This window comes from Palaemon carinicauda, chromosome 2 (genome assembly GCF_036898095.1).
Source record: "Palaemon carinicauda isolate YSFRI2023 chromosome 2, ASM3689809v2, whole genome shotgun sequence".
NCBI lineage: Eukaryota > Metazoa > Arthropoda > Malacostraca > Decapoda > Palaemonidae > Palaemon > Palaemon carinicauda.
Genome location: NC_090726.1, coordinates 55617848 through 55632847, shown reverse-complemented (window position 1 = coordinate 55632847; position 15000 = coordinate 55617848). Strand labels below are relative to the sequence as shown.

The 15000-nt window shown below is 28.2% G+C and overlaps 1 pseudogene; it reads left to right on the top strand.

Moving 5' to 3' along the window:
• Window positions 1-15000, top strand: part of LOC137616652 (uncharacterized) — a 35241-nt pseudogene that overhangs the window by 971 nt on the left and 19270 nt on the right.

The window sequence follows — 15000 nt, the reverse complement described above, 5'->3', positions numbered from 1 at the left end:
TAGTAACATAAACATGGAAATTTTGTTTTGAAAGACAGAAATAGTAGTTCTAAAATTCTATAAGTAAAATAGGTATTTATTTAAATAACTTCCAGTTCATTCTAGCATAGTCTATAAACCTTATATGTTAAATATTTCTCTATTACTATTCTTTCAGTTTCCATCAACACAGCATGAGTGGGAAGAAATCACAAAGGAGTTTGAGAGAGTCTGGAATTTTCCACATTGTGTCGGAGCTGTGGATGGCAAACATGTCAAGATTTTGCCACCTCCAGAATCAGGATCATTCTACCACAATTACAAGGGTTTCCATAGTATGGTACTAATGGTCATTGCCAATGCAAAGTATGAATTTATTCTTTGTGATTTCGGCATCAATGGACGAATTTCAGACATAGGGGTAATAATCAGGACCACTTTTTATGACAAATTGTGCAAAGGACATTTAAATCTTCCGCCAGAAAATAAAATTGAAGGTTCTGAAAAAGTAGTACCTTATGTGTTTATAGGCGATAAAGCTTTTGCTATGGGAACTGACTTTTTAAGACCCTTAATCAAAAGGACTTATCATATGAGAGAAGGATCTATAATTATCACCTGAGCAGGGCTCGCAGAATTATCGAAAACGTGTTTGGAATTTTGGTTTCGTGCTTTCGTATCTTTCAGACTGCTATAAATTTATTGCCAAGAAATACTAAAAATGTAGTATTGGCTTTTTGTGCACTTCATAATTTTTTACGTACAAAATGTATAAGGTATTCTATCCCAGATGAGTCTGATGAACAAGCTGAAGATAATATGAGTCAAGTTGAACAATCACTAGCAGGCTTGCAAAGAGGGACTATGAGAAATACCCCCAATGCTGCTAAGAAAGTACGAGATACATTCATGAATTACTTTAATAACGAAGGAAAATTGCATGGCAGGACAATGTATAATATTCTAGTTTGCTTTTCTACTGAATGGTAATGAGTTATCCAAATATCTAAATAAGGAAATAGTGTGAATTATTCAACTGAATATTTGTAAGCTTTCTTTTGTTTGTAAATAAAATATGACATGATTATATATACATGCCTCTTCATTGATTTCCTGTGTATTAAGGCTCATGTTTGAAACAGATGGTTCACATCCCACATTTTGGTCTTTGATGAAATGCAGCAGATGAAAATATGAGAGTTTTGGCGTATAAATGGAGTCAGAACTGCTCCCTGAACTTTTAGACGCTTGCACTTTTTTTAAGCTCTTAATTGTATGATCTTCTCAAGTTGTTTATTTTCTTAACAACAGTATCTTTATTAGCTTTAGGATTAATTTCTTGAAGTTTATTTACTAATTTACTATATGCTGCATTTCTCACTTCTCTGTTTGAATAATCCTTAAATTTAATGAACCACAAACATGACTCATTTCGATAGATTTTTATGAAGTCACTCAAGAAATCACTGGCGCAAGAGCTTCCCATGGTGGCCACCTTCCACTGTCAGGTGCAGCCTCAGGCTGATGTCATACCATACGGTGAGCAATTACACGCTACATCCTCAGTCCTGGCGAAAGTTCATCCGGCCGGTCATGGGTGAGCTTTCATACAGCTCCAGTTTGAACATAAGCAAGCATCGCGACTGAGGGCGCCGTAGGAAACCGGATAAGTGTAATTGGGGCTTAAGGGTTTCAGTGTTATGAAGCTTAGTCTGTGGTGGATAATCTGGGAGGGTGGGCTCAGGCACCCTAGCAGTACCAGCCGAAGTCGGTTGAGTCCCTCGTCTAGCTGGAAAGAACGTAGAGAGGTAAGGTACGTTTTTTTTTTTCATTTATTTGATGTCGGCTAATCCCCAAAACTTGGGAGAAGTGCTTTGATATATGCATGCATATATATATATATATATATATATATATATATATATATATATACATATATATATATATATATATATATATATATATATATATATATATATATATATATATATATATATATATATATATATATATATATATATATATATATATATATATATATATGTGTGTGTGTGTGTGTGTGTGTGTGTACATACACACACACACACACATATATATATATATATATATATATATATATATATATATATATATATATATATATATATATATATATATATATATATATATATATATATATATATATATATTATATATATATATATATAAATATTTATATATATTTTTATAAAGTATATATATATAAATATATATATATATATATATATATATATATATATATATATATATATATATATATGTATATATATAAAGTATATATATATATATATATATATATATATATATATATATATATATGTATATATATATATATATATATATATATATATATATATATATATATATATATATATATATATATATATATATATATATATATACATATTTGTAAATATTTATATATATGTATATAAAGTATATATATATATATATATATATATATATATATATATATATATATATATATATATATATGCGTATGTATATATAATTATAGATATGTTCATTATTAGCCTGATGATTATCAGAAAACTCCAATAAAATATTCACAGAATTTTCGCTCTCATGTCAAATAGATTTTAGAATTAAATGTGTTCACTTCGGTACACACACATACACGCACACATTATATATATATATATATATATATATATATATATATATATATATATATATATATATATATATATATATATATATATATATATATATATATATATATATATACATATATATATATATGTAAATATATATATATATATATATATATATAGATATATATATTTATATATTTTATATATATATATATATATATATATATATATATATATATATATATATATATGCATCTATATATGTATATGTATATATATATATATATATATATATATATATATATATATATATATATGTATATATATATATATATATACATATATACTCATATACATATATATATATATATATATATATATATATATATATATATATATATATACATATATATATATATATACATATATATATATATATACATATATATATGTATATATATATATATATGTATATATATATATATATATATTTATATATATATATATATAGATATATATATATATATATATATATATATATATATATATATAAAAATGTATAAATATATATATATATATATATATATATATATATATATATATATATATATATATATATATATATATATATATATATATATATATATATATATATATATATATATATATATATATATATATATATATATATATATATATATATATACATATATATATATATATATATATATATATATATATATATATATATATATATATATATATATATATATATATATATATAGTGTGTGTGTGTGTGTTATATATAGATTTAAGTGTTGAATCAATTAATCAAATATTGCAATATCATTCTATAATGGATCCTTTCATATATTCAACTACACGATAGTGGCCTACCTATATCCATTTCCTTATTTTTTTTTTTTTTTTTTAAATATCTACAAATCCTGATGGGTAATATGATACACTTCTGAAAAAGGGGATAGAGCGATTATACTGTAACACTGTACCGATTCTGAGCCTTAGTCTATTTACTATTCCAACCAGGATTCTTGGAAATAAGGTCAGGTGCCTAGTGACCCAACACCAATAACGTTGTGGATATTTCTTTGATTCCCTTTGAGAATAAAGTAACACCTTTATTTTGTTGTTATATTTTCTCTCTCTCTCTCTCTCTCTCTCTCTCTCTCTCTCTCTCTCTCTCTCTCTCTCTCTCTCTCTCTCTCTCTCTCTCTCTCCCTTATAATAAATTGATTACTTAATTTAGTCTAACTAACGATATTTACTTTGTGGAAAGATAGTTTTAATCTAATGTTTCATAAGTGATAATATTATATAGTATTAGGTACAATAGCAAAAGGAATGACAGAAAAAAAAAAACATGCTTTTAAGAATTTTCTAAAAGAAACTTTCTTAAAAATACTGAACACCTTCTATAATAAAATAAGATCATAGAAATTTTATCATAGTAAGGTGAGAAGTAAAATTCGTATAGATTGTAATAAAGAGAAGAAAAAAAAAAGGTTCTAAGACAGAAAATAAAGCAGTTACTCGCAGATATATGAATGGAAGCTAAGAAGACATCAACAGTATTTAAAGTAAATTTGTATTGGCATCAATGAAGAGATAGGTGATAATTTTCTTTTAAAATATCAAGGAAAGCTTTCGAAACAGACCAAAAACTAATAAAGTAAAGGTTGGATATGTGACATGATATCTCAGATACAATAATAATAATAATAATAATAATAATAATAATAATAATAATAATAATAATAATAATAATAATAATAATAATAATAATAATAATAATGATAATAATAATAATAATAATAGGTTTTATTATTATTATTATTATTATTATTATTATTATTATTATTATTATTATTATTATTATTATTATTATTTTTATATTATCTATATATTCATACGATAGAATGTGTGTTATTTATTTTGTGTGTCACGCTTCCAAAAAACGGAAATAATTTCATGGTATACTCATATGTCAAAAAATTTAGTTCTATCAATTTCCATAACCTGTTCTTATTGTGAAAGATTTCTCATAATCCTGATCACCCTTTGCTTAAAATCTTCCTAGACATTACTCAATATCCCGTCCGCCTATCATATTCAATGACCAATAATAAAGCTCAAGGCCAGACTTTCGCTAAGGTTGGGATCTACCTACCACAACATTGCTTTACTCTTGGACAACTTTATGTAGCCTTCTCAAGAGCAAGGTCTCTGAACATTGTAATAGTGAAAATTTTTCCTAAAAATAATTCTAATCATGGCCAGATAAGAGGAACTACCTTCACTAGAAATATTGTATATAAAGAAGTTTTGTAAATTTGTTCATGTATTGCTCATTTTTCAAAATAAATATACAAGTCAAATCTTATCACATTTTAATCAAACATGTAAAGCTTAGGAACAAGATAACTAGTATTGGAAATATCATTCCGTGTCATTTACACGGGTTCCTGTAGTTATCATCATCATCATTATTATTATTATTATTATTATTATTATTATTATTATTATTATTATTATTATTATTATTATTATTTATTTTTTTCGTTATTATCGTTGTATATTTGTTTTTGTTGCTGTTATTATTATTATTATTATTATTATTATTATTATTATTATTATTATTATTATTATTATTATTATTATTATTATTATTATTATTATTATTATTAGGGTAGTTGTTTTCGTTCCCACTCCAAAAGTTATTTTACAAGTCTCCAAAGTCCTGTAACACACAGTAAAGTCTTCTGCAAATAAATATTACCATTCGATTAACAATACAGTAGAAACCAAAAGGAAGTAGTTGATAATGAAATAAGTCAAATAAATATTTATTGAAACGTAAAAACTAGCAAACAAATAAGTGAGTATAAACAAAATAGTATTCCAAATGCAATTAACCAACACGAAAATATTATCATAGCAAATTTAGTTGTCATGAGCCTTTTATCAGTAGGCCAATGATAGCATAAGAGACGGTTACATAATTATCTAATATGGCACTGAAAGAAATGAAATACTTTTAACAGTAGATGCATTAGAAAATTATCTGTGTTATCTGTTCACCTTTGACCTTTATTTATTATGAGGCGTGATATCAACACCGGGCAGGGAGATTTATCAGTAACATTAGTTTTCAAAATTTCAAACTTTTCTATTTCTTTTTATTTTACTAAACTCTTAAATCCTGTACTGCTATTACACTCTTTAAGAAGATTTTTTTCTTTTCTATCTACCTTTATGTCGTTAACATAATATAATTTATAATCATATAAGTATGTTTACGTAACTGTTTTTTCTTTTAAATATACGTTTTACACACATATATATATATATATATATATATATATATATATATATATATATATATTATATATATATATATATATATATATATATATATATATATATATATATATATATTATATATATATATATATATATATATATATATATATATATATATATATATATATATATATATACACTAAAGACGTAATACAAATACCATATACGATAGTAATTATGATTTGATAATTTCAAATGTCAACTGGATTACTCAGTACTATCTACATTATACATTATCCTTTTTTTCAATGGAAAGTGGTTCTTTTGGCTATTGTATCACAAATTAGTCAGATAGGTTTTAGAATAAAGTTAGTAACATAAGATAAATGCCTTTATTTGGAGAGAGAGAGAGAGAGAGAGAGAGAGAGAGAGAGAGAGAGAGAGAGAGAGAGAGAGAGAGAGAGAGAGAGAGAGAGAGAAATCGAACTCTAGGTTGTTTATTATAATATATTTTAACGTGGGAGTGTTTATGGTTCCAAGATTTGATTCCAGTTTATCATCAAATAATAGGTATCTCCAGAATTCGTATGTTACAATGTTCTGTAAAGATTCTTAGTATATCTTAATCAAAGATTTATGAATTTCTTTGTATTCAATGTAATAAAATATTTTGTTTCAATCACTTTTGGGAAGTATTCTTTTGTTATAATGTTCTGTAAATATTCCTTGTATATATTAATAGGAAAATTATGAATTTTTCTTTAATCAATACAATGAAAGATTTTGTTTCGATCACTTATAGGTAGTAGAAGTGAATAAACGTTTTTTAATATCTTAATCATGGCAAATAGATATTAAACTTTTATATGTGTAACGCAGAAATCGCAGACATGTAGAAGTATGACTTAGAAACTGAGCTCAGACAACACTTATATGAACAACATAAAAAACGGTCAGCATTACCTCATTTCAGTTATGTGACCCGAGGAAACTTTGAGAATACGAGCATCCTAATCGAGTTGTTTGCAAGGAACGCTGGGTTGCAGGTAGATCCACACACACACACACACACACACACACACACACACACACACACACACACAAACAAAAAAAAAACCGGTTAAAACGGAAAAAGTAAGAGTATATGGACGTCATAAAAGCTGAATATCAGAGAAATGAATTAATCTGAAACTGAAGATACATTAATAGGAATTCTGAAAACATCTTTGATAATGTTCAATAAAGGAAATTTTAGTTTTCTTATTTTTTTTATTATTTTTTTATAGCTCAAAATCATATACTCTCTTTACTTATTCAATGATTGTTAAAGTTATCCATTTGAATGCTACGTAAAGCATGGAGATAGCACCTTTTTTTCTCTCTACATCATAATCATTTCCTTATGCCACAATAATTTGGAAATCAGTAATGTTACCTTTAATATTCGTAGAATTACTATGTTAATGTTACTGTTTTTTTTTCTCAAGGATAATTTAACTCTCTCTCTCTCTCTCTCTCTCTCTCTCTCTCTCTCTCTCTCTCTCTCTCTCTCTCTCTCTCTCTCTCTCTCTCTCTCTCTCTTTCACTCAATTAGTATCGTATGCTTTTACATATATTCATGCATTGAATCAATTATAGTTCATATGTATTATGATAAACTAAAAATGAATTAATTATTGCTGATAGATAAGGAACATTTGGGAATAATAAAGTGTTTCTTTTTCTAGTATGGCATGAATGCTATGATCATTTCATAGGAAGCATATCATATATGCAATATATTTTATGAAAAACTGTATGTATCCTCTCCTTTGTATTCAGTAACGTGAAATGGGTGGTAAAACCACCTAAATTGCCTCTCACAAATTGTTGTCCCGTGATATTCCAATTTGCTGAGATTGAATAACATCCTTAACTTGAACTCTAATTAAAGGCTCTATTAGATTATCCTAAATTCAGAGCTCCGAGGTAAACAGAATTAGACGTGACAGGTCTATTAAGCATTTTAGAGAGCGAGTGCAGAGTGTAGACAATAACGTTTCTTGCCTTCATTGTATATATATATATATATATATATATATATATATATATATATATATATATATATATATATATATATATATATATATTTATATATATATATATATATATATATATATATATAAAATATATATATATATATATATATATATATATATATATATATATATATATATATATATATATATATATAAATATATATATATATATATATATATATATATATATATATATATATATATATATATATATGTGTGTGTGTGTGTGTGTGTGTGTGTGTGTGTGTGTGTTTGCACATTTACGTAAATACACGTACACATGCACCTAAACACTCAAACAGACACATACGTACAAAAACACACACACCCACACACACACACACACACATATATATATATATATATATATATATATATATATATATATATATATATATATATATATATATATATATATATATATATATATATATATATATATATATATATATATAAATGCCCCCTGAATCTCGATGAAGTCGCTGGCAGCAGGGTGATGGATTGGGTTGAAGGTCATCCACAAACTGTCTCTTCGCCGTTTACTACTAATGCCTAGCGGTTGATCTTCTTAAAATTAGTATGGGCCGGCATAGGTCATTTGCCTCAGGTAGGAAGGTACTGTGCATTACAAAGAAATGCTTATCCTTTGATGTATCTAGTCAATGAATCCTCTATGCATTTAGTGGGTTAATGGAAAGAAAAGATGACAGAATGACGCCCAGTTCTAGCCATAGCGGTGTGCTAATAATCTCTCAGTTTAAAATACTAAGGATAATTTGAAAATTGTTAATTGTAATGTTAGAACCCTGAATCATATCGGGAAGTTACTGCAAGTGTAGAGTGAATTTAACCGAGTGGAGGGCTGTAAATAGTAGATTGTAACTAACAAAGTTCAAATGAAAATATTATGGCATGAGTATTATACTTTGCTATGCACTAACAAACGATTCCCCTGAAGAGAGAACAGATGAAAACTATGAATAACTGCAGAGTGTAATATATTATATCCCAGAGAGAGATATGAAAATTGTGATTGGCGATAGGGAATGTAATGGATGTCGAGGGCCTTGGTGTAGATGCAAATGAAAACGGAGTACATTTCATAAGTTTCTGTTCAGCAAACAACCTTGTCATTAGAGGTACTCTTTTTAAGTACAAGGACATCCACAAATATGCATGGTCTTTATCTTGTGGACATTACACAAATTAAATAGATCATATTAACATTAATAAAGAGGGAAGGAGAACTCTAATAAAAGTAAGAAGATATAGAGGTGCAGTTATTGTTAGTGATCACAAATTTCACCATTGTCATACCAAAATTAAAACTGAAAACACCCAACCAAATGGTAGATAGAATACCTAGGATTAATACAACTACTGTAATTTGCAATTAATTGTACAAATCGATTTTCAGTCTTAGAGACTTTAAGAGACGAAGAGCAGACAATTAATGAAGAATGGTGTGATATTAAGAACATATGTCAGTCACTTGGTAGCGAAGTCTTGGGACACACAGTGACAAGGAGAAATCCATGGATATCAAATGATAATTGGGATACAATAAAAAGGAGACATCGACATACATTGATTGTTGATTTTTTTGGCGGCAGAGCATCCTAAGTATTCCAATATTGATTGTGAGGTCCAAATAAGGGCCAGGAAATATTGGAGAGAATATTTACTCATTGAAGAAGATGAATCTGACAAAGCTATATGGTGTGAGAATCGTTCATAGAATTATTAATGATATCTCGACTGGAGCAAATAAGTAGCATATGCCCATTAAAAAGAGAGGTGGATTTATTGTAACATCAGAAAAGAAATAAAGACAACGTGGGATGGAACACTTTAGTGAGTTAATGAATAGGAGATATGAGGGGAATAATTTGATTGATATACGTGAAGCTGATGGAGACCTAGTTGTGCCCATGAATGAATTCAGTGTGTTTGAAGTCGAACTATCAATAAAAAAAAAAAGTACGCGATGTAATATCTACTGAGATGATACTGGCCGAAAATCAAGTGAATCCTAGAATACTAACGATATTATTTATGGAAAGTGGCAAGAAGACGCAAAATATGATGAGTGGGAGTTAAGAGTGTAAATTGTAATAAAAGAAAACTTGACTGATAACAATAACTACGGAGGCATAAAACTTACGCCAGTTGTTTTGAAAATATATAGTATGTTTTCTCATAAGAGACTAGAGAGAAAGATTGATGAAAAGCTGAGAGATCAACAAGCTGGATTTCAAGAAGTTAGAAGTTGCTCAGACCAAATTTTTGTTTTGAAACATATTGTACAGACATGTGTATAATATAGAAATCCAGCTTTGATGGCATTTGTGGACTATAGAAAAGCCTTTGATATTGTGCATCGCCAAATTTTTGGGTGAAGTCCTTCGTTACTATTGAATTCCTTTTTAAAATGTGAATTTTATTATGAATGCTTGCTCACCAGAATGCATGAAATATCACTGGAAGTTTGGCTCATGGTAAATAGAAGAAGGACAGAGATGATGAGAATGGAGTGTGCAATTGAAGATAAAGTATCATTGGAAGGAGAAAGGATTAATGAAGTAGAATCATTGAAGTATTTACGAACAATGATCTCAAATACAGGGTCTTCAGAATTGCAGTTTGTTGAAAGATTGTAAAATAAAAGCAAATCAGACAATGGCAAGGTTAAGTAAAATTTTAAAATAAAATCGCGTTCAATTACATATAAAAATCAGACTATATATCAGTTCCGTGATATCAGTGATTCTATAAAAACATGAGTCATAGTATGACAATGAAAAATCTCCAATCGATTTAGTAGATATGAGAATGGAACCTTCAGAAGGATATTGAGAGTTAAATGACAGGACAGGATTACTAAAGAAACTATAAGTGAGATTACTGGAGTGCCATATGTTGATGAGATCATGATGCTGGGTGAATGAAGATGGTTTGGTTATGCTCTTCGCATTCCAAAAGAGATTAGTTCAGCAAACGTTCAGGTGAGCTCTACAAGGAACTAAAAGTGTTGGAAGATCCAGACCTACTTGACTAAGGACTATGAAGCACGAAGTATGAGATGATAAATGGAGAAGTATTGACTGAAAAGGTAAAGATAGAGAAGACTGGCAAAATCTACCAGACGCCCTTTGCATCAACTGAGGTAGGAGGAGATGATGATGATGATATATATATATATATATATATATATATATATATATATATATATATATATATATATATATATATATATATATATATATATATATATATATATATATATAAATATATATATAAATAAATAAATATATATATATATATACATATATATATATATATATATATATATATATATATATATATATATATATATATATATATATATATATATATATATATATAAATATATATATATATATATATATATATATATATATATATATATATATATATATATATATATATATATATATATATATATATATATATATATATATATATATATATATATGATAAATTTTGCACATTTTTACGTGTTTTTCATATTCAAATAAGCCATATATATTTTTGATATATTAATGTCTGGATTCTCTTAACAACCTCGGGATCACAGACCCAGGCGAAATCTCACAAAGACAAGAGCTTGGCTCCGGCCGGGAATCGAACCCTGGTCGGCAAGCTTATATAGACAGTGACTTAACCCACTTGTTCGTGGCCAAGTGGGTTAAGTCACTGTCTATATAAGCTTGCCGACCAGGGTTCGATTCCCGGCCGGAGCCAAGCTCTTGTCTTTGTGAGATTTCGCCTGGGTCTGTGATCCCGAGGTTGTTAAGAGAATCCAGACATTAATATATCAAAAATATATATGGCTTATTTGATATATATATATATATATATATATATATATATATATATATATATATATATATATATATATATATATGTATCTGTGTGTGTGTTTGTGTGTGTCTGTCTATAGTTTTAATAATTGGTGTTAAGATACTTAACATTATAATTTTCTTCACCTTCCTCTATTATGAATATTCCCCTCTTTCGCCATCCCCAGCATAACTATCTTCAGAAACAGAATAAAAAAATGAAATTGTTACTAGAATTTCACCTACACAATTTATTTAAATCGCTCAAACTCTTCCAATGTAAATATCATTTTTATTAAAATCACTATTCATTTCTTTTATACCTTTTTCCATCTCATCATGTAGACGGGAATACCTACTCTCTATTGCTAAATTAAGCTGAAAACTACTTTTTTTTCTTACAAAATTTTTTATTTTATTTCTTAATTCCTCATCTATTTCGTTCCTTAGATCTGGAAAAGATTAAGACCATGCCGTTCTGCGGTCGCTTTAATTTAACTTGTTTTAAATGGTCACACTTTTAACTCAAATAACTTTTTCATGGTAAGGAAATATATTTCTTATTTCATTTTTCTGTTTCTTTCATGTCCTCTGGCTGCTTCAAACTTCCCAATTGACGATGTTCCTCTCTTCTTTTGACCTAATTTAGCTTTGAAATCATTCAAAGCTAATGTACATTGAGTCCTTATATTTTTTCAAAGATATCTTAAAATGCTCATAGAAAAATATATATATTCTCTCTCTCTCGAAGGAGTTTGCTGCATACGTTTGAATGATTTACAGTTCACACTTATTATTTTGTTTGATAATCAATCCTACAATTATATCGCTGGTATTGTAAACTGCAATATTTTTCATGAATAGCAAAACCCACTCCATTTTCTTTGTCCCTTTCATGTCCTTTAAAGCAATATATATGACCTTATTTTAACTCTTTATGTAATTTTTCAGTTGTCAAAATTTTACTCAATCCTATTATATTCCAATTAATTTCTTTCAGCTACCCAAGTAAAACTGCAAGATATATTTCCCTAGATAGGATCTAAACATTAAACGTTTCGAGGTTCACTTTCCAAAGTTGCCCGGTAAAGTCCAGGGATTCTCAACATCCGCTTCAATGGGACGTGTCTGACCCCCCAAGCAGTCGTACCACTGTTGTAGGAACTAGAGGCCCAGACATGGTTGTTATATCCACTTCTAAAGGGTTTGAATAGTTTTTCTTAACCATACCGATCTCAGCAGATTGATGATGGTGGGGGACTTTCGTCTGATCGATCATAGGAAACCAACCTAAGTAGGTTAGCCCTGACTAGTACAGCTTTGATGATCATAGCAATATAGAAACACTCCAATCCTTTGAGGTATACCCTACTCAGGAATATTCTTTACTTAAGCCCTGTATGTTGTCATTTTTTTTATTATTATTATACGCACTCCTTATCACCAAATATTGACTTGAAATTGGGATCTAGCACTGGATCTCTTATTCAAGAGACAAATGTGCTGCCAATAATGCAGAAGCTACAACCATACTGGATGTAAGACAAAAAATGCTTTTACATAATTATTTCGCAGCTATTTACATGTTTGTTTCATTCTTATCATTATGATTATTCTTATGAAAAATATTGTTTTTTTTTCGTCCGCACACCTGTTACCTATAAAAAAATATTTACACAATTATAGCATACGATTTTCCTAATCTGAACTTCCTGTTTTCGGTTGGATACAAAAACGGATAAAACAAAAACAGACGCAAAATATAAAACTGTAAAGTGGGGAAACACATTTCCACAAAATTGCATTAATGATGATCTCGTTTGCTGCTGTATATCTAGATAGGCTCTTTTAAATCCAGCAAATATTTTAACATTATTCCACACCTTAACTCATACTCTTGCTCTTTCTAACCTTGCATCTCATTGATTTAAGCATATATATATATATATATATATATATATATATATATATATATATATATATATATATATATATATATATATATATATATATATATATATATATTATCATCATCATCACCATCATCATCATCATCATCATCATCATCTCCTTCCACGCCTGTTCTAGCTTAAATATCCTCAGTCACGTCTACCTTGAGCTTTCAAATAAATACTTCTGCATTCCTCATCTACTTTGTGTTCTATAATCCTCAGCCCGGTAGGACTGAGTCTTCCAGCTCTTTTAGTGCCTTATGGAGCCCAGTTGAAAGTTTAGTGAACTAATCTCTCGTAGGGAGTGCAAAGAGCCTGCCTGAACCATCTCCGTCTACCTCCACCATGATCTCGTCCACATATGGATATCGGGTTATCTCTCTTATTGTTTCATTCCTAATCGTGTCCTGCAATTTAACTCCAAAAATTCTTCTATGGGCTTCGTTCTAAATTTTATAAGATCAGAAGGATATTTCATTGTCATACCCCGAGTCATGTCTATACACTAACACCACCAAGCCATTTTCTGATTTGTTATATTTTTTTTCTTTCAAAAATTCAAAATTCAAAGATCCTGTACTAGTGATCATAGTTCCTAAAAGATTAAATGATTCCGCCCCGTTAATCCTTTCTCCCTCCAATGAAATTTCATCCCCCATTTAACATTCCTTTCTCGTCACCTGTACTTCTCCATATTATCTTGAGACCAACCACCTGTGATATTTCATGCATACTGGTAAGCAACCTTTGCAAGTCTAGTGGTGTTCTGCTAACAAGGACAACATCATCAGCATGCACTAGGTCAGCTTATTGACTGCTATCAATCCAGTCAAATCCTTCTCCACCATCCCCAATTGTTCTATACATTACAAAACACATAAGAAGCATAAACAACATTGGTTACAACATTTTTCTTTGGAGAACTCCACTGTGCATACAAAATTCATTTGATAGGACTCAACTAACATTAACTATTCACTTCTTTTGCTCATGAACAGACATAATCAAATATACATATATAAGAAGAATTCCATTTTAACGCAGGACTCTCCACAAAATTAGCTGATGCACACTATCAAAGGCCATTTCATAGACCACAAATGCCATCAAAAGTCAACTTTATAAATTCTACACA